This window comes from Cervus canadensis, chromosome 3, assembly GCF_019320065.1.
Source record: "Cervus canadensis isolate Bull #8, Minnesota chromosome 3, ASM1932006v1, whole genome shotgun sequence".
NCBI classification, from domain to species: Eukaryota; Metazoa; Chordata; class Mammalia; order Artiodactyla; family Cervidae; genus Cervus; species Cervus canadensis.
Genome location: NC_057388.1, coordinates 49,696,329 through 49,718,844, shown reverse-complemented (window position 1 = coordinate 49,718,844; position 22,516 = coordinate 49,696,329).

Sequence of the window (22,516 nt, the reverse complement as noted above, 5' to 3'; positions counted from 1 at the left end):
TGCAAGCTTCGCATCATTTAAATTTTCCCTATTCCTTTCTTTCTCCTCCCAGGTCCACAGCATGCTTGAGAGCCAACAGCCTCACAACTATGATGGCTATAAAAAATTAGTAATCTAGTGGGCACTGGAAAAGACAGATGGGTTTGGAGGTTCCCAAAATCCCCATTCCCAGAGAAACATCACAATTTTGAAGCTCCTTGAAAAGTTCCATTTTCAGGGTTTGCCTTTATTTGATCAAACTCAAAGCTTGTCCTGTGTGAGGTCTTATTCCTAGAGCATGTGTTGAAAGTAATCTGTGGCAATTATCCAACATGGAAGCAGCCTGGGGTGGAATAATGCTGCTGCTGCTAAGTCGCTTCAGTCGTGTCCGACTCTGTGTGACCCCATAGATGGCAGCCCACCAGGCTCCCCTGTCCCTGGGATTCTCCAGGCAAGAACACTGGAGTGGGTTGCCATTTCCTTCTCCAATGTGTGAAAGTGAAAAGTGAAAGTGAAGTCACTCAGTTGTGTTCAACTCTTAGCGACCCCATGGACTGCAGCCCACCAGGCTCCTCCATCCATGGGATTTTCCAGGCAAGAGTACTGAAGTGGGGTGCCATTTCCTCTCCGGGGGTGGAGTACTAGTCAGTGCTAAATAAGAAGTTGAATAAAAATCTAAAAGGAATATCTGGGGAATGATATTTCCATAAGTAGTGCTGTAAAGCTCTGATATATTCTTGACAATCTAGAATGCCAAGCACATGTGCAGAGCTGTGCACACTTCAAGAAAAAACTGAAAATACTCTAATTGTCTTCCCCTATCAGACCTTGAGGCTTTCCCCAAGCAGGAATAGAAGGCTAAGGCAGAGTTACAGACTGCTCCTTGGAGCACTGAACTGGCCTTCAAAACACAAAGAACCACTTGGCAAAAGTTGGGAGATTTATTTCAAGATATGCCCCACCATTAATTGACCACTAAGCTTAGTGAGTTTGCAGTGACACCACATAACTAAAACCAGACTTTATAAACTTAATCCAGTTGTCAACAAAGGACAACAGCAACAAAAAGGGATATCAAGCAAATTCAATGAGGAAAGAAAGAACAGTCTTTTAACAATAGGTCCTGAGCAGCAGAAAATCCACACATAAAAGAGTGAATCTATATCCCTAAATTCACAAAATATATAAAAGTTAACTCATAGACTTAAATGTAAGCACTTAAAACTCTAAAATACTTAGAAGAAAACTTAAGAGTAAATCGTCACGATCTTGAGTTTGAAAATGCTTTCTTAGATATGACATCAAAAACACATCTGACAAAAAAAATTGATAAATTAGGTTTCACCATAATTAAAAAATGTGTGCTTTATAACACACCATCAAGAAAATAAAAATACAACCCACACAATGGGAGAACATTTTAAAGACCATATAAGGGCTTCCCATGTGTTGTTAGTGGTAAAGAATCCACCTGTCAATGAAGGAGAGTCAAAGATGCCGGTTCAATCCCTGGGTCTGGTAGATCCCCTGGGAGAAGGGAATGGCCACCCAACCCAGTATTCTTGCCTATAAAATCCCATGGATAGAGGAGCCTGGAGGGCTATAGTCCATGGAGGTCACAAAGAGTCGGACACAGATGAACAACTGAATGCACACACACACATGCACATGCTATATTTAGTTCTTTAACAAACCTAGATTACACTTTGATGTTCTGAAATACAGTGTGTTTTTGGGAATGTAATTATGGTTAAAGATAATTGCCCTAGCACTATTTAAAAAACAGTTAATCAATTTGCAGTGACTTAAAATACCATTTTTATCATACATAGTGTTTTCACTGATACATGCGTTTGACAGTTTTCTCTTCTGTTCCTTGTGCTGGTATCTCCCTATTAATTGCTATAATTTTACAATGTACTTTAACATCTAAAAGTCAAATACAACATTAAATAAGCTATCTTTTTATATAATTATCTTGGCTAGTATCATATATTTAATCTTACACATAGAATTTAGAATTATTTGATAAAGTTTCCCAACATTTTTTATAGCAATTTTAAATCATGTGACAAAGTACAAAAGTTCAGCTCAGTTCAGTTGCTCAGTCATGTCCAACTCTTGATGTACATGTGCATATAAGCAGGGTGACAATACATCGTCTTGATGTACTCCTTTCCCAATTGGGAACCAGTCTGTTATTCCATGTCCAGTTCTAACTGTTGCTTCTTGACCCACATACAGATTTCTCAAGAGGCAGGTCAGGTGGTCTGGTATTCCCATCTCTTGAGGAATTTTCCAGAGTTTGTTGTGATCCACATAGTCAAAGGCTTTGGTATAGCCAATAAAGCAGACGTAGATGTTTTTCTGGAACCCTCTTGCCTTTTTGATGATCCAATGGATTTTGGCTGGTTCCTTTGCCTTTTCTAAATCCAAATTGAACATCTGGAAGTTGATGATTCATGTACTGTTGAAGACTGGCTTGGAGAATTTTGAGCATTACTTTGCTAGCATGTGAGATGAGTACAATTGTGCAGCAGTTTAAGCATTCTTTAATACATTGCCTTTCTGTAGGATTGGAATGAAAACACCTTTTCCAGTCCTTTGGCCACTGCTGAGGTTTCCAAATTTGCTAGCATATTGAGTGCAGCACTTTCACAGCATCATCTTTCAGGATTTGAAATAGCTCAACTGGAATTTCATCACCTCCACTAGCTTTTTTCATACTCATACTTCCTAAGGCCCACTTGACTTCACATTCCAGGATGTCTAGCTCTAGGTGAGTGGTCACACCATTGAGATTATCTGGTTCATGAAGATCTTTGTTGTACAGTTCCTCTGTGTATTTTTGCCACCTCTTCTTAATATCTTCTGCTGCTGTTAGGTTCATACCATTTCTGTCCTTTATTGTGCCCATCTTTGCATGAAATATTTCCTTAGTATCTCTAATTTTCTTGACTCTTTCCCATTCTATACTTTTCCTCTATCTTTTTGCATTGATCACTGAGGAAAGCTTTCTTATCTCTCCTTGCTATTCTTTGTAATTCTGCATTCAAATGGGTATATCTTTTCTCCTTTGCCTTTTGCTTCCCTTCCTTTCATAGCTATTTGTAAGGCCTCCTCAGACAGGAGGCCTTTTTGCATTTCTTTTTCTTGGGGATGGTCTTGATCCCTACCTCCTGTACAATGTCACGAACCTCTGTTCATAGTTCCTCAGGCACTCTGTCATATCTAATCCCTTGAATCTATTTCTCACTTCCTTTAATCATAAGGGAATTGATTTAGGTCATACCTGGCATGCTGCGATTTATGGGGTCGCAAAGAGTCGGACACGACTGAGCGACAGAACTGAACTGAACTGAACTGGATGGTCTAGTGGTTTTCCCTAGTTTCTTCAATTTAAGTCTGAATTTGGCAAGGTGGATTCTTTACCAACTGATCTACCAGGGACTTTACAAGTACAAAAGTGGGAGGACTCAAATTATTCACAGCCTAAGGCGACATTTAATCCTGTCTCATACACTTGACCTCTCAAAACCTGTTTCATTTACAAACAACAATAATACTGAAAATAACCATAACCAATAAGATACATGTCTTTAAAAAGCAGCATACTTATACATCTATTCTTTAACTTAATATCTACCCCAAAGTAACGCATTTAAGTAAGAAGTTATACAATATTACTTTAAAATTTTAATTGGATTTATTAATTATTTAGGGGGATAATCCTTATGAAAATTTAGTATGGTTCTAATTCAGGAAGAGTTCTCTTTTTTTATCCTAATCTTTATAGATTGTCTTTATAAATTATAATCTTTATAAATTGTCTTTCAACAATTTTGGTGCATATTTTCACCTCAAAATCACTTATAGGTATTACCTATTTTCCTTGCTTTGTGAATGAGAATATTTGCTACTCTACTGACTAAACTTTTATAGTAATATATGTTAAACAAATTGATTTTGTAACTGATTATGAATCTCGCTCATTAGGGCTAAATATAAAAAAATATTTTTAACCTTTAATCAATTAATTTGAATGTTTTGAATAAACAAGCATGTTTTCTAGCAATAATGATTTTGTCTCTAATTCTTTTCTTCCTTTATTGTACTGTCTAGAACTTTCAGAATCATCTTGAATAATAGCAATAATAGACATCCTTATGTTGTTCAGTTTCTTAATTTTAATTAAAATATAATTCAATGTTTCAAAATCAAGTAAATGCATATTATTGTTGGAATAAATTTTATCACAGTATTTCTTTTTCTTTTTAGTTTGCGCTAACTTTTTTATAAAGGGATACTGCATTTCATCAAGATATTTTTTGAAATATGACAAAATATTGCTTTTTCTGAGTTACTGATTGATTTAATGAGCTATTGAAATTGATTTGGGGTTTCCCTTGAAGCTCAGCTGAAAAAGAATCTGCTCACAATGCAGAAGACCCCAGCTCAATTCCTTGGTCAGGAAGATATCTTGGAAAAGGGATAGGCTATCCACTCCAGTATTCTTGGGCTTCCCTGGTGTCTCAGATGTTAAAGAATCCACCTGCATCTGAGAGACCTGGGTAAGATCCCTGGGTTGGGAAAATTGATGTATTTTTATCCATCCTTATATTCTTGAAATAAAAATGTTACAAGATAAGCACTGAAACCAAATGCCATGTGTTTCAATATAGGCTCTGAAATTAATTAACTACATAATTCAGGGACTACTAACTTTGGTTTCTTCAACTACAAAATGGGTATAATTAGGTTGTTTTCCTCATGGAATTATTTGAAGCTTAATATGTTAATACATATAATGATAGTTTATTTTTTAATATTCTTTTGGGTTTTCTCTGAATTTATTTTGTAATCTTTGTATCTAGATTTGGAAGTACATTGTACCACTTATTTCTGTGTATTTCACTGGCCAGACTTTGGAACCATTTCAGGAGATTCTTAAATTCTTTTAGATTTTCAGAGTTATTAGCATTAAATTGTATTTAGTGACCCAACACATTTAATCACAGCCATACATACTGTTTTATGTCCTATGCTTAGTCGCTCAGTCATGTCTGACTCTGTGACCCCATGGACTGTAGCCACCAGGCTCCTCTGTCCATGGGGATTCTCCAGGCTAGAATGCAGGAGTGTGTTGCCATGACCTCCTCCAGGGGAGCTTCCCAACCCAGGAATTGAACCAGGATCTCCTGCATTGCAGGTAGATTCTTTACTAGCTTAGCTACCTAGGAAGCCCTATTGTTTTATAGTAAGCCTTATTTTTAATTCTTCTTATGAGTTTTTTTCATTTCTTTTATTAGCTGTGTTAGTTTCCTATTGTCACTGTAACAAATCATCACAAGCTTAGAGTCTAAAAGCAAAACAGTAAGAACTGTATTGTATATATAAAATATAATAAAGCCCATTGTGTTTTATATATAACTTATTTTATATAAACTTCAAAGAAAATTGCTGTGCTGTTCAGTCAATAGGTTGTGTTCCACTCTTTGAGACACCATGGACTGCAGCACACCAGGCTCCCCTGTCTTTCACTATCTCCCAGAGTTTGTTCAAATTCGTGTCCATTGAGTCAGTGATGCTACTAACCATCTCATCCTCTGCCACCCCATTTTCCTTTTGCATTCAACCTATCCCAGCAACAAGGTCTTTTCTAATGAGTCAGCTCTTCACGTCACATGGCCAAAATATTGGAGCTTCAGCTTCAGTATCAGTCCTTCCAATGAATATTCAGGGTCAATTTTCTTTAGGATTGATTGGTTTGATCTCCTTGGAGTCTAAGGGACTCTCAGGAGTCTTCTCCAACACCACAGTTCAAAAGCATTAATTCTTCAGCACTATGCCTTTTTTTATGGTCCAACTTGCACATCCATACATGACTACTGGAAAAACCGTAACTTTGACTATACGGTCCTTTCTTGGCAAAGTGATGTCTCTACTTTTTCATACATTGTCTAGGTTTGTCATAGCCTTCCATCCAAGGAGCAAGTGTCTTTATATTTCACAGTTGCAGTCACCATATGCAAGAAAATAAAATCTGTCACAGTTTCTGCTTTTTCCCATTCTATTTTCCATAAAATCATGGGACCAGATGCCATGATTTTTATTTGTTGAATGTTGAATTTTAAACCAACTTTTTCATTCTCCACTTTCACCCTCATCAAGAGGCTCTTTGTTTTCTGCCATTAGAGTAGTATCACCTGCATATCTGAAGTTTTTGATATTTCTCCCAGCAATCTTGATCCCAGCTTGTGATCCATCCAGCCCAGCATTTCATATAGGTACTCTGCATATCAGTTAAATACACAGGGTGACAATATATAGCCTTGACATACTCCTTTCCAAATTTTGAACCAGTCAGTTGTTCCGTGTCTGGTTCTAACTGTTGCTTCTTGACCCCCATATATGTTTCTCAGGAGACAGGTAAGGTGATCTGGTACTCCCATCTTTTTAAGAATTTTCCACAGTTTGTGGTGATCCACACAGTCAAAGGTTTTAGCATAACCAAAGAAGCAGAAGATGTGTTTTCTGGAATTCCCTTGCTTTCTCCATGATCTAGTGAATGTTAGAATTTGATCTCTGGTTCCTCTGCTTCTTCAAAATCCAGCCTGTACATCTGGAAGTTCTCGGTTCATGTACTGCTGAAGACTAGTTTGAAGGATTTTCAGTATAGCCTTACTAATATGTAAATTGAGTGAGATTGTATAGCAATTTGAACATTTTTTGGCATTTCTCTTCTTTGGGATTAGAATGAAAACTAACATTCTCCAGTCCTGTGGCTACTGCTTAGTTTTTCAAATTTGCTGACGTATTGAGTACAGCACTTTAACTGAATCATCTTTTAGGATTTTAAATAGCTCAGCTGGAATTCCATCACCTCCATTAGCTTTGCTCGTAGTAATTTTTCTTGAAACCCACTTGACTTCACATTCCAGGATGTCCAGCTCTAGGTGAATGACCACACCATCATGATTATATGGGTCTAAGACCTTTCTTGTATAGTTCTGGGTATTCTTGCCACCTCTTTGTAATCTATTCTGCTTCTATTAGGTCCTTACCTTTTCTGTCCTTTACTATGCCCATCTTTGCATGAAACGTTCCCTTGATGTTTCCAATTTTCTTGATGAGATCTCTAGTCTTTCCCATTCTATCATTTTCCTCTATTTCTTTGCATTCTTCATTGAAGAAGGCCTTCTTATCTCTCCTTGCTATTTTCTTGAACTCTGCATTCAATTGGGTATGTCTTTCCCTTTCTCCCTTCCCTTTCACTTCCTTTGTTTTTTGATCTATTTGTAAAGCCTACTCAAACAACCAGTTTGAAACAGTTTGTTTATTTGTGGTATTTTTAGTTATTTATTTTACATTTTTCTGTTTTCTTCAACTCTGGTTATATTCATTTGTCAAACTGTTTAAGTTAACATTTATTTCCTCTGTTTTCCTTGCTTTTAGATGTAAGCATTTACATCTCTAGCTTCAGATGTTGACTGCAGCCATGAAATTAAAAGACGCTTACTCCTTGGAAGGAAAGTTATGACCAACCTGGATAGCATATTAAAAAGCAGAGACATTACTTTGCCAACAAAGGTCCATCTGGTCAAGGCTATGATTTTTCCAGTGGTCATGTATGGATTTGAAAGTTGGACTGTGAGGAAAGCTGAGCACCAAAGAATTGATGCTTTTGAACTATGGTGTTGGAGAAGACTCTTGAGAGCCCCTTGGACTGCAAGGAGATCCAACCAGTCCATCCTAAAGGAGATCAGTCCTTTGGAAGAGATCAGTGTTCATTGGAAGGACTGATGCTGAAGCTGAAACTCCAATCATCTGGCCACCTCATGCGAAGAGTTGACTTATTGGAAAAGACCCTGATGCTGGGAAAGATTGAGGGCAGGAGGATAAGGGGATGACAGAGGATTAGATGGTTGGATGGCACCATCGACTCGATGGACATAGGTTTGGGTGGACTCCAGGAGTTGGTGATGGACAGGGAGGCCTGGCGTGCTGCAGTTCATGGGGTCGCAGAGTCGGACACGACTGAATGACTGAACTGCTGCTTTATGATGTTCCATTGTCATTTTACAATGAAAATCTCAGACTTAACATTCTCCTCAATCTTAGCATTATTCAAGAGAGAATTTTTTATTGTGAGTGACATTTTAAACTTGCAATTTATTACTGATTTCTGGTTATACATTGTGTTAAGATAATATCCTAAATATGCATTTTGAGATTTTTTTTTAGGTTGTATTTTTGGCCTACTTACATATAAGTAACCAGTTTATATAAGTTCAATAGTTATTTTTTATAGGATATAGAATGTGATATTAATAGTACTAAGTATATTAAATTTATTTTATATCCATTATAGGGTTATTTATCTTTGCCTAATTTGTAGGCTATTATGTAGTCCATTATACTGCCATGGATAAGGATATATGGTTGTACTAGATGTGGCTCTCAGAGAAGTTTTTAAAAATGTAGGTAAAATTGCAATAAATGTATAAGCAAAAAAGATAAGTATACATTTATTTGTGGACTGTAAAAATTCATCGCTTATGTGCATCTCTCATTCCTTGCACAAGTGCCTATTGGAATACATTTAGGGGAAAACTAAAGCTTACATTTAAAAAAGTAAACAGATATTCTTTTTTTTTTTTAATTCTATTTAATCTGTCTTGTCCCACTTTCTATCTATCTACCTATTTTCTGATCTTTTGTAAAAGCTTTTGACTTTGTCCATCCATAGCGGCATTAGAAACACCAGAGCAACAGTGTCAGGGCATTAAGTGTTATAAAAGTAGGAGAAACTTTACAACAGATAACTGCTGTCCAGCAAAAGCCCAACGCTGGCTTTAACTGGCATTTCTTTTAGCTAGCCTTCTGGATTGCAGCAGAGAGCTGATACTGAAACCATGTCTGCAAGTTCTAAACTAAATGAGTCTGATGGTGTCAGCTTAACTGGAGCCAAAATAAGCCTACGGGATATGTTTATAGTCTCTGTTTTATACATGTCTGGTGCGCAGGAACAATTGAAGTTGAATTACTTCTCACCCCTGGAGAGTGTAGTCCTTCAACGTCATGACAAAGGTCACTGACGGGTCATCATAGGAAAGACAGCTTCTGGGTATCAGAGTACAGTTTCTAAAACCTGTCAATTTTCTTCATTTTTATAATAACAAACTGTAAAAATGTGTCCTTAAGAAATATATTTATGCTCATTTTCAAGTTCAAATTTAAAATACTTATCTTCAATATAGGTACAAAATTGCAAATTGTACTTGAGAACTCTGGCTATATTTGGAAGCACTTTTTATTCTGAATTATATGGAATATGACTAGAAGTAAGAAAAAGTCACTTATGTATCAATGTAAAAAAAAAAAAATCATTGCTTTGCCCAGATTAATAGTGAGCTTTATTGACAAGAGCTAGAAGCTGATGAACCAAGAATGAGGAATATACTCTCCAGCTCAAATGAACAGAACATTTTTCAAATACATCAGCATACAAAAAAGACATTTATTTTTATATAAAGTAGTCATTACTATAATTTTACATTTCATTTCTCTGCCCCCTACACTTTTTGAGTGGAATGATTTTCCAAATGTTGATTTTCTTTAAATGTACTCAAATTAATTACTCAAAGGATATACTATTCTAATTATAACAAATTTCATTTTAAAGTTCAAGATGCTGGTATGTGTAAATATGCATTTGGTCTAATGGTCCACCTTCAGCATTGATCAACTGATCAACGTGACGTCTTGTTGCTGTTGCTATACTGACCTCTGCAGGCTTCTTAAGTTGGGAACAAACTGTTACCTTTGCGTATAGCATTTCCAGCCACTGTAGAGTAAAATGAAAGCCCTGTAGTCATAAAGGACTTATATACTTTGAGAGTTACTGATGAGCTAAGATACCTTTTTACTCTACCATTGATTTTTTTAAAAATGCTTTGTGTGTATATATATATTCTGAAGAATGGTTTCAAAAGCAGTATTGGTCATTTTTTATTACTAAGTAACTTCTGCCCAACAAACCTGTTTAACATGAAAAATCTCCCTTTTAAATGAATAATTTAAAAATAATTTTGAATGATTAGGATAGGAAAAGATGGTTGGCCAGTTAGTAGGTACAATGATTTTAGTTGAAAAATATTCATCTGCAAATAAACTATATGTTGACTCTGATTTTATATCATGTGCAGTTTGGTTCTATTTTTCTATATGTTACTATGTAATAAGCACTTTCACTTACAAATTAGGGAAACACTTGAAGACCTACTGAAGCTCAAATGAGGCAGACCAGGAATTCTAATACAACTATTATAAGTAGTAAATAAGTTTTCTGAAATACCTATGTTGAATTCAATTTTATCATTTAGGACTGTGTATCCCAGGGATGGGGGAACCTGGTGGGCTGCCATCTATGGGGTCGCACAAAGTTGGATACAATTGAAGCGACTTAGCAGAAGCAGCAGCAGCAGCACGACATGTAAAGAACTAGTCTGTTCTTCCCAGCTTAAGCCTTCTTGCCCCTTGGTAGTTTGTTCATGTCCAACTATAACTTTCCAGTTAGTCTCTAACACTCTCTCTCTCATATATTTTATATATATAAAATTTGTAGTTCATGGTCCAGTCTGGTTGATTTGCAGAACAGTGCTCCAACTTTATTTATGTTAGCAACAAATTCATGTTGAACTTCAGCTCTATGTAGGCCTATTATGGTTTAACAAATGACAAAATACAGACTACTTAAAAATTTGGTCCTGGAAATATTTTTGTCTGGTTTATGTTTTCCTTTGCTTTCTTTGCATTTACTGACTTTAGTAACTATTTCACCCTATTTCCTATAGCTACCCAAACTATTTTCTTAAACAGATACAGTGAGGCTATTCAAGCAGTTTCCAGCTCTCTATAAAGTAAAAAAAAAAAAAAAAAAAGAATCGTTTATCAAATGAACTTTTAATAATACTAATGCATCTTTGAAAATTAAAATGAAATTTTAATAATGCTCATGCATCTCTGAAAACTCAATTGTGCTATGTTCTGCCACCTTTTCTCTATCTGTGAAACTATAGATGATACTGATTCTGTACTAGTTCACTTCATCTTAGCTGTTGACAACTGAATCCTGTGTCCCAGAATTTAAATAGTCTGAAATTTTCATGATAAGCCATTATCATTTGAAACACTATATGTTTTAGCACAGATATTAATAGTATTTCGATTAGTTCAGCAAAAAAAAAAAATACTTGTATATAAAATATACAGATAAAATCAGGCCAAAAAAGGTATCCTTAGTATATTATCCCTAAGAATTTTTGGAAGAATAATTGGGAAATTTTAATATTGACGAGGTACTAGAGAATCTTAAGAGTTTACTGTTAAGGTTTTATGTGTGTTCCAGTTATGTTTCTAATAAGTCCTTACGTTATAGAGATACCCACTGAACTATTTACTGATGAAATTCTACAATGTCTGGAATTTGCTGCAAAACATTCCAGTGGTAGTGCTGGGGTAGGGCAAGAAATGGTTGGTGAAAATATAGACGAAACCACACTGTCTTCAAAAATCAATGACATAAATACCTGAAGTTCATGACACTATTCTCTCTTTCTTTCTTTGATTTCCCCTGCCAAAAAACTTGAAAATAACAGTAATTAATTCCCACCTCTTCATAACCATTCAAGCCTGGTTACATCCATCATTTCAAGCCTGGGTCATGGAGGTTCTTCTTTATCCACACTTTTTTAATGCAAAAAGTTATGCACTGTAGATCTGGCCAGTTCCATACCCACCATGAGCCTACATGTCCTCTCTTTTACTTTCTAATGCAGCATTTGATTTCTGAAATACACTAGTACTGTGTTCTATACCAACCAGTTTGACTCATGCCTACTCAACTTTGCAGGTATTATTCCACCCTCTATGTGTCTACTTTTTCTCTTGTTTCTTCAAAAGTGAGGTCAGATACCATTTCTTCTTTTAAAACAAAAAAACAAAAAACTGTGATAATCCTGGGCTTCTCCGATGATTCAGCGGTAAAGAATCTGTCTGCAATGTAGGAGACGCAAGAGACTGGGGTTAGATCCCTGGGTTGGGAAGATCCCCTGGAGAAGGAAATGACAACCCACTCCAGTATTCTTCCCAGGAAAATCCCACGGACAGAGGAGCCTGGCGGGCTGCGGTCCATGGGGTTCCAAAGAGTTGAACACACCCAAGCACAGCAAGTAGTACTCAAAAAATAAGCTAATTATATATCCATACTCTTTCTGTTACAGCACTATTTTGTACTTTTTAATTGTTATACTTAATCATGCCTTGCATTTTATCACTTTACATATGACTCACTACAAGCATTTAAAGATCTTATTTCTAATTATACAGATCTTATTTCTAATTACATTTTATTTCCCTACTCTTTTTTATTCTTCCTTTCACCAATCTTACCTGTTTTTTACTCATGTTATACTTACAATGTATTTTTAAGTGTGTTAGTCACTCAACTGTGTTCGACTCTTTGCAACCCCATGGACTGTAGCCCCCCCAGGCGCCTTGAAACTCTCCAGGCAAGAATACTGGAGTGGTTTGCCATGCCATTCTCCAGGGGATCTTCCCCACCCATGGATCAAACCCACAGTCTCCTGCATTGCAGACAGATTCTTTACCACCTGACCCACCAGGAAAGCCCAAAGGCTGCCTTAAATTATTTTTGGTACATTTGGAACATATATAAAAGAGCAAAAAAATAATCTTTCTAATTGTGAAATTCTTTAGGAAAACTAATGCCTCTCGTTGACTTCTGTATACCCAACGATAATGCTGTGTTCAACTGAATAGAAGAAAACAAACAAAAAAATTTAAAAGATCAGTTAGTAATGTGTTTACTATGGAAGGAAAAGAACAGTGAGGGGAGATTTCTGGAATTATTCAACTTAGAAAATGCTCTAAAATAAATTTCTAAAACCTCATTTTCCATTCTAGTTTTCTAATGTATGAAGTTGCTACTTTTATTACATGAAACTGGATGTACATTTTTATTTGGAGCCTATTGTTGCTATTTATTATTCATTCATTACAATTAAATAGTAGTCTTTTTGCTATTGTTGTTGTCTTCTTTCATAAAAAAAGACAGCTATTTAATAGTTGGAGTGGCTGGACCAAAGTACATATTACTCCAAGGCTATTTGTATATTGATAAATCTTAAGCTATCATGAAGGTATATTTTTACACAAGCTAGATCACAAACATATTTACAAAGCTAAGTATTAGCTTTCATTTTAAATAAGTAATCTTTCATTTACTCTGTAGAAATTAATAATCAACATATAAAAAGTAATGGAAGCCTTTCCTGGAGGCTCAGTGATAAAGAATTCACCTGCCAACGCAGGAGGCATGGGTTCAATCCCTGGGCCAGGAAGATCCCACATGCAGCAGAGCAACCAAGTCTATGCATCACAACTATTGAGTCTGTGCTCCAGAGCCCGGGAATCACAACTCCTGTTCTCTGCAACAAGAGAAGCCACTGTAACGAGAAACCTGATCACCACAACTAGAGAGTAGCCCCTGCTAGCCACACCTACAGAAGAGCCTGAGCAATGGAGACCAGCACAGTCAAAAATAAACAAATAAATAAACTTTTAAAAAGAAAATCTGATACCAATATTTACCAAAAAAGTAATGGGAAAGCTGAAGACATAATTCTGCTAAGTGTTTCATACAATTTCAGTTGCCTTTAAATGGTATTCCTGGATTATGAACAATTATAGCTGTGGGCCATAAAATCTAAGCAACTTTATTAAAATTCATAAATTTTCAGATAGGAGAATGCGGTATGCAAATATTTTTAATATAGTAGATCTTTATGGTAGCATTCAGTCTAAAATTCAGTAGAATTATTACATCACATTTAGGGTGTTAAACCACCATAGACACGCTAGTATAAATACTAATTGGTATAGTCAGAAACTCAGGAAGGCACGGGGTACTACTATAATCCTCCTGTCCTTAAGATTTACTTTAATTAAGAGTTACTTTAATACTAACAATCTTTAACCATAATTGTAAATAGAAGCAATAGGTGGGCTTTATCACCGGTAAAATCAAGACACCTTAGGACTGACATAATTGAAGACTAATTCAAATACATGTGTCCATGAACGGCCCTTCCCTCCCTCACCACTACTGTATGAGAACCATGCTATGGTTTTCAGATCAGCAATTACAGGAGTCAAAAACTCCACTGTAAGAAATCTTTTGGCAAGTTCAAGTTTTTTTTCTCAATTTCTGTTTCCAACCTTTACAACACTATCATGGAGGTAGTTATAGGTAAGATCAAGAAGGCTTGCCTTGAATGCACTGCTTCCCTCCTAAACTGGCTACGGGCAAGAAGTAATAACAATGATAAGGACAATCATACCATTTATTCCCAGTTTACTGTTGCGAGACACTCTGTTAAGCCCAAGTTTCAGTCAGCCCCTTGTAATTAATTTGTGTGACTTCAGATTGCAAGGCCTTATCTGAATCTTTGCTTTTGACTTACTTAGAAGTATTGCTTAGATCAAAATCCTGAAGCTGGACAATAAACAAAAAATAATTTGTTTTAATTTTCTTGAACAAATGATGTTTTCAGACAGGATAATATTATTCTCCCACGTTAAATCTAAAACCTAAGCTAAGACATTTTGAGTGTGACAGCATTCTTGAATAATTTCTTTAAATTTTTATACCAGAAACAAGGTATGATTTTATAAACACAAATTCAGATGTGCAAAATCATTTTTTCTCTATAATTTATCTTAGCTAATGGCCCTCCATTTTTACATAATCCTGCATTGTAAGGTACACTCAGTCACTATCAGTTTAGATTTGACAGTTCAAGATTATAGTGCCTTTTCCCATGTTATCTCATCTCTCTACGACTGGTCCAAATTCAGGAAGGTTGGGAGAGGTTAACTTGTTCAACACCATCATCCTATCTGCTCCAAGTTGTATAATTTCCACAGATGCATTCACCTTTGGTACCATATCCTACTGCATCCATGCCCCCAGTTACCAGGGCCATGAATTCCCTTTTCATTAAATTCTAATCAGAAATCACATCAAGGTCCTTGGTGAATGGTCAGGTTCTTCTGTGGCCCTTCCCTACCCCATAAGGGGGATCTGAAACCTTTACTGTGTTCTCCCATGAACCATATTGAATCCAAGAGATGTTTCATGGCTAGCTAAGGTCAAGACAAAAAAAGTAAAAAAGAAATTTAAAAAAAGAAAAAAGAACAGGTAAAGTTAATTGATAATATACAGTATTTAACTCATACATTCAATGCCAATAGAAAATCTACTTTAATTTCTAAAAGAAATTCTAGGCCCAATAAAAGCCTTAATAAATCAAAAGTTCATTTTTAGTATATCTTTATTCCAGATTTAAGAATGACTTTTATATAGCATCATAGACCTTTTTTAATGCATGCGTTGGTGATTCATTAGAATCTCAATCACCCCTTCCTTCTGCCAACCATCCACTAAAAAAAAAAAAAAAAAAAAGGAAAAATCCTATGTTTTTAACTTTGAGTATGGGGTACTCATACATGGATGTAGTTAAAATCTCAAGAGGAATATCCTGAGGCTTTTATAAAGGCAATATGACAACTAGAAACAAAATTCAGAAGTAATATTTAGGATTAGAGTATGGTAACCTTAATGTTATGACCAACCTAGATAGCATATTAAAAAGCAGAGACATTACTTTGTCAACAAAGGTCCGTCTAGTCAAGACTATGGTTTTTCCAGTGGTCATGTATGGATGTGAGAGTTGGACTGTGAAGAAAGCTGAGCGCTGAAAAATTGATGCTTTTGAACTGTGGTGTTGGAGAAGAATTTGAGAGTCCCTTGGACTGCAAGGAGGTCCAACTAGTCCATCCTAAAGGAGATTAGTCCTAGGTGTTCATTGGAAGGCCTGATGTTGAAGCTGAAAAACTCCAATACTTTGGCCACCTGATGTGAAGAGCTGACTCATTTGAAAAGACCCTGATGCTGGGAGGGATTGGGGGCAGGAGGAGAAGGGGACGACAGAGGATGAGGTGGTTGGATGGCATCACCGACTCAATGGACATGAGTTTGAGTAAACTCCGGGAGTTTGTGATGGACAGGGAGGCCTGGCGTGCTGCGATTCATGGGGTCGCAAAGAGTCGGACACGACTGAGCAACTGAACTGCTCAGCAACACGACTGAGCAACTCAACTGAACTGAACTGAACTGAACCTCACTGTGTGATGTTTGACTAATGTCTAGTATATATAACTATTGTGTTAGTCGCTCAGTCGTGCCTGACTCTTTGCAACCCCATGGACTGCAGCCCACCAGGCTCCTCTGTCCATAAGATTTTCCAGGCAAGGATACTGGAGTGGGTTGCCATTTCCTTGTCCAGGAGATCTTCCCAACCAAGGGATAGAACCCGGGTCTCCTGCACTGCAGGCAGATTCTTTACTGACTGAGCTACAAGGGAAGCCCCATATATAACTTTACTTGTTTAGATTCGTTTGAGAAGCTAAACCTCTTCATTCTATTTATTCCATATATGCAAAATCTGAGTATCAGTCAGGCTATTGTTGGATAACAGGCTAATGCTGAGCAAAATACCATTCTATTATAATTAATTATAGCAACAGTGACAACTTCTCTTTTCCATTTTACAAAGTATACTTAAATTCATCTTCAATCTGTCTCCACACAAATATGACCACCACCGCTACCATATACACAGTGAGTCATCCATGTTAAGGGACCAGGATCTCAGGTATGCTATTTATTCTAAATACAATGCACTTCTTTATCCAGTAAGAGATCAGAGTATGTTCATTTTAATTCAACCTTAATGGAAATTTTATCCCACCAACACATGTTACCATTTAATTCTTTACCTTATTTTGACTGGGGTCAGAACAGCTTTACTAAGTGATCAAGTTTCTCTATGCTTTGGTTTACAATGTGAAATAAAACAAAAGATGGTCAAACGGCACACATCCAGAGTTTTTAAATGTTGATAATCATTTTTTATACACTGGATAATTTTATAAGTGAAATGTCTTATATTATTAAAACTTAGGACATCTTTATCTAGGGGAAAGAACATTTTCTGTTACAACCTGTTAGACCACACAAGTCAGCACAGTATGTCTAGGCTTTTCTTAGCTGATTTGAAACAATTCAGCTGTATCAGGTGGAAAGGTCATAAAAGAGTTTCACATTCTGGGGGACTGTGTGATTGGTGAATTAAAAGAATAGAGTGTTAAACTGACATTCACAGTATATTTTCACATTTATATTTTTGCCTTTTCATAATTCCTATTTTCTTCTTTCTTGTGCTTTATGATAAAATGCAGAATGGAAGAAAAATATCTGTGAATCACAAACCATGTGCTCTACTCACAACATTAATTAGTTGTCAAATTTGCAATAAGCTTAAACTCCTTTGTGCTTCAGTTTCTTTATGTTTCATTTAAAACATTTATAATATGCACACTCCTTTCCTTTCTTTAATATAATGTAATTGATATCTTCTAGCTCCTGAATAAAAGGAAAGGACCATATTGAAGGAGTAATCCCCAGATTTAGATAAACGTTCAGATAGTTTCTAGACTTAATATGTACATCACAAGAGCAGATAAATAACAAGAATAAACCTGACTGAGTTAAATGATAGTCAGTCAGTAGAATGGTCCCTAACTTATGAAGATAGAACTTGTGTATTCCCAGAAACAAGGATGGGATTCAGAAGCTACTTGGACATTCACCTTAGATACCATAATATAGGCTGTGTCTTAGTAAAATACTGTTGCTTCATATAATGGGCTTCCCAGATGGCTCAGTGGGTAATGAATCCACCTGCAGTGCAGGAGACCCAGGGGACACGGGTTTGATCCCTGGGTCAGGAAGATCCCCTGGAGGAGAGGCAACCCAGTCCAGTATTCCTGCCTGGAGAATCCCATGAACAGAGGAGGCTGACAGGCTGCAGTCCACAGGGTCACAGAGAGTCAGACATGACTGAGCGGCCGAGCATAAGCTCTCACTAAGGCTTCAGGAAACAGAGAAATTATAACAGGCGTATTGGAAAAGAAATAGTTTTAGTTACATGGTATTTATACTCTGGGCCACTTCTTTCAGCTATAAATCTAGAAACAAAAAGTTCTACCTGATCAAATTTACTTTTAATGAAATCCATCTAGTCTAATTGTATCCATCTAGTCTAATCCACCTCTCTAATTGTAAAGGGGAAACGCTTCTCATCTCAACCAGAATAACATCAAAAAGAAGCAATGTCTGAGGATAGGAGGAGTGGTAGCGGAAATATCAGTTTTGACTAAAGCATTATAGTAGAAAATAGTGCATTTCAGGCAAGAATTAGATTGAGTAGAGCTATGACAAACCTAGACAGCATATTAAAAAGCAGAAACATTACTTTGCTGACAAAGGTCTATCTAGTCAAAGCTATGGTCTTTCCAGTAGTCATGTATGGATGTGAGAGTTGGACCACAGAGAAGGCTGAGCACTAAAGAATTGATACTTTTGAACTGTGGTGTTGGAGAAGACTCTTGAGAGTTTCTTGGACTGCAAGAAGCCAAACCAGTCAACCTTAAAGGAAATCAATCCTGAATATTCATTGGAAGGACTGATGTTGAAGTTGAAACTCCAATACTTTGGCCACCTCATGCGAAGAGCTGACTCATTTGAAAAGACCCTGATGCTGAGAAAGATTGAGGGCAAGAGGAGAAGGGGGCAACAGAGGACGAGATGGTTGGATGGCATCACTGACTCAATGGACTTGAGTTTGAGCAAACTCTGGGAGTTTGTGCAGGACAGAGAAGCCTGGCATGCTGCAGTTCATGGGGTTGCAAAGAGCTGAACATGACTGATCAACTGAACAACAAGAGCTTCAGCAAAAAGGTTCTGTACAAGGGTTCGCACAGAAATTACTATGTTTCAGTCACTGGTCTAAGCACTTTACATAGATTAGCTCAATCAGTTATCACAGTCAATAAGATAGGTTGGATTGCTACTCCCCACAAGGCACTGAGGCACAGAGGTGTTAAGAACTATGTCTTAAAGCACAAAATTTTTTAATTGGTTGCTTACTCCAAAACAACTATATCTATCCTTTCAGGTGTTTTTCATGTTCTCTTTCTTGAAACCCCATAGTATATGCTTAATTATTATTTATAATACAGAATTCATTTTTATAAAGCACCGTATTTTAATTGCTCCATGTTTTACATATATATTCTTTATAGAATTTCAGAGCAATTTGCAGGAAGTGGCAAGGCATTGTTTTCTCTCAATCACATGGATTGAAGTCATTTTAATGAAATTCAATCTCTAATTTCTAAAATGGACATCACATTTACAAGAATTTATGGAAAGAATCAAACTGGTATAGAATGCTGTAATTAGGTGTATAATAAGAGCATCACAATTTGCAAGGCATCCTACAGAGGAATCTCTGCCTACTACGATTTAACTAGGATTGGGCAAATGTGCAGCCCTTAGTGCCATTTATGAATTAATCAGGTGCACAAGCACCTCTTAGGAGCCTTCATACCGAGTGAGGAAACCTCCTAAGGGACATCATATTAAAAAAGCCCTACAAAACTCATTAGTAGAAACTACATCTTTCTATTTTTAATTTAAATATATAATAGAAAAAGAAACAACCTCTTTCAGTCTATCACTGGACTTGAATTAGGGTCACTGTAATGCAGAAATTACTAAAGTTTTTGTTTGGTTTCTGAATAAATGCATATTTTATATCCATGCAATTCCAAAACTAAAAGAAATATGAAAAAAGAATTTTGATGTAGCTAATAATGTATCTAAAACACATGTACCTTATAAACTTACAAATAAGAGGCAAACATAAATGTTTACTGCATCCTGAAGGCAACATAAAACATATATGGTTAAAATGATCCTCTTGCTTAATTCAGGTCAATGCTAATGTCATATGCCTTAACTATTACGAGCTTTGAAATTGAACCAAAAATAAGGCAAAGTTGTAAAAAGACACAATTTTCTTTTTTAGCTTAGCTATTACAGAAGTATTTTTAATACTTTCAGCAAGAGCAGATAATATAAAATTTCCAATACTGACTTCAATTTGAAACAAGGATACACTTTAGGAGTTATTAGCACTCTGCAAGGTGTGTGAAGTCTGACATTCATGATGTCTTCGTTATTAAATAGGTACTGGTACATACTAATTTTGTTATAAAACTTCATAATGATAATAACCTTTCCTTTAGGAACTGAGTTTCCATGTTAAAAACACAGGTAGATATATAGAATTTGATATGAGACTCAGACTTAGCAGACCATTGAGTTTTTATAAAGAGAGAAGTTGCAATGCATTTCTCACCTTGGGCTTTGAAAATTTGTTTACCATTTTGGCCACCAAATGTATATATGTCACTTCATAGTAAATATAATTAGTGTTATACTCAATTTATGACCTGATTCATTGTCCTTATTCCCCATTGCATCATTCTACTATAGTGATGTGTGCATCAGAGAATCCTGTTAAGGGACGAGCACCTGATGGTACCTATTTTTTTCATGTCACTTTGCCTACTAAAAAAGTAGTATTCAGCCAAATTTTTATGACCACACAGAGGCTAGTAGCTTACAGACATGATGGATTATAGAATCCATCATTAGGATTGTAGAATCCTTAACCATCACAATCTAAGAGTAGGGCTTATTCCAATATGATACAATTAGTGACTCAAGGATCCAATTAGTATTGCTTTGTTTTCCTCCAAAATCTGAAATTCTCATAAGCAAAATTAATCACATTATTAAACATTTCATTCAATACTTACATGTGTGAAACAGCCATAAATGGCCACCATTTTTTTTGCCCTGAGGAAATAAGTTGCTTTATGATAGGTTAAGTTGTATGCATCAAGGGTCAAGGAAGGGAAATCAGTTATAAAATAATATTTGTACATATCAAGAATAAAGAAAATGTAACCATCATTTGCACTCCAAAACACTTACTAAAAAGTTTAAGTTCTTCCCTAAGCCTGTAAACCTAGCTTGTGAATATTTTACCTTAACTCCAATCACTTGTACAAAGCTGATTTTTTTTATAATTAGCAATCAACAGTAAGACTCCTATGCATTAATTAAGTCTTTTACAAGGGTATGAAAATTCAGCCCAACTAGATTTGAGTCAAACTCATTCTGGTTCTTGTTTTTGTTACCCATATTAATTCCCACAATCTTTGAACCACCTGTTCCACTAAGTAGAATATTTCTGAGTCCCACTAGTGTGTTTGTACAGGTGTTTTGTACAGCTTGAAATGCTACGTGGATACTAAGCAATAATTTGAATGCCATTACTTCTGTTGATGATAGGACACTTCTCTATCACTGGTGAAATTCACACTCAAATATGTTTTTAATACTGCATTGATTTAATTAGTTTGCACATGGAAAGCCTCACTCAGCTGACAAGAAAATAGGAAATTTAAAACTTTTTTTTTTCACATAGGCCATAATGATAGATTGGGATAGAAAGGCATTTAACTGTAGGAATATTGTTAGAAAACATGTCTAAAGTGAGACATTGGGATCACCTGGAAAATAAAGACTAAAATATGTTTTCATCTTGCCCAATAAGAGCTCAGTCATTTGGAGCTTTGAGACAGCCAAGGGAGTGGATAGTGTGCAGTGGATAAAAATCATTTGTTTTTAGAATTTGCTGAAGACTAAAAATCTGTGTTCACATCATGACATCTGGTCCCATCACTTCATGGCAAATAGATGGGGAAACAGTGGGAACAGTGGCTGACTTTATTTTTTGGGGCTCCAAAATCACTGCAGATGGTGATTGCAGCCATGAAATTAAAAGACGCTTACTCCTTGGAAGGAAAGTTATGACCAACGTAGACAGCATATTCAAAAGCAGAGACATTACTTTGCCAACAAAGGTCCATCTCGTCAAGGCTATGGTTTTTCCAATAGTCAGGTATGGATGTGAGAGTTGAATTATAAAGAAAGCTGAGCACCGAAAAATTGATGCTTTTGAACTGTGGTATTGGAGAAGACTCTTGAGAGTCCCTTGGACTGCAAGGAGGTCCAACCAGTCCATCCTAAAGGAGATCAGTCCTGGGTGTTCATTGGAAGGACTGATGTTGAAGCTGAAACTCCAATCCTTTGGCCACCTCATGCGAAGAGTTGACTCATTGGAAAAGACCCTGATGCTGGGAGGGATTGGCGGCAGGAGAAGAAGGGGAAGACAGAGGATGAGATGGTTGGATGGCATCACCGACTCAATGGACATGAGTTTGAGTAAACTCCGGGAGTTTGTGATGGACAGGGAGGCCTGGCGTGCTGCAGTTTATGGGGTCACAAACAGTCAGACACAACTGAGTGACTGAACTGACTGAATAATCTGTGTTACCCTGAAAGTGAACCATTTACCAACTCTGATCATCAGTTACCTCATCTGTAAAAGAAGGCTTTAATGAAAATCAAGAA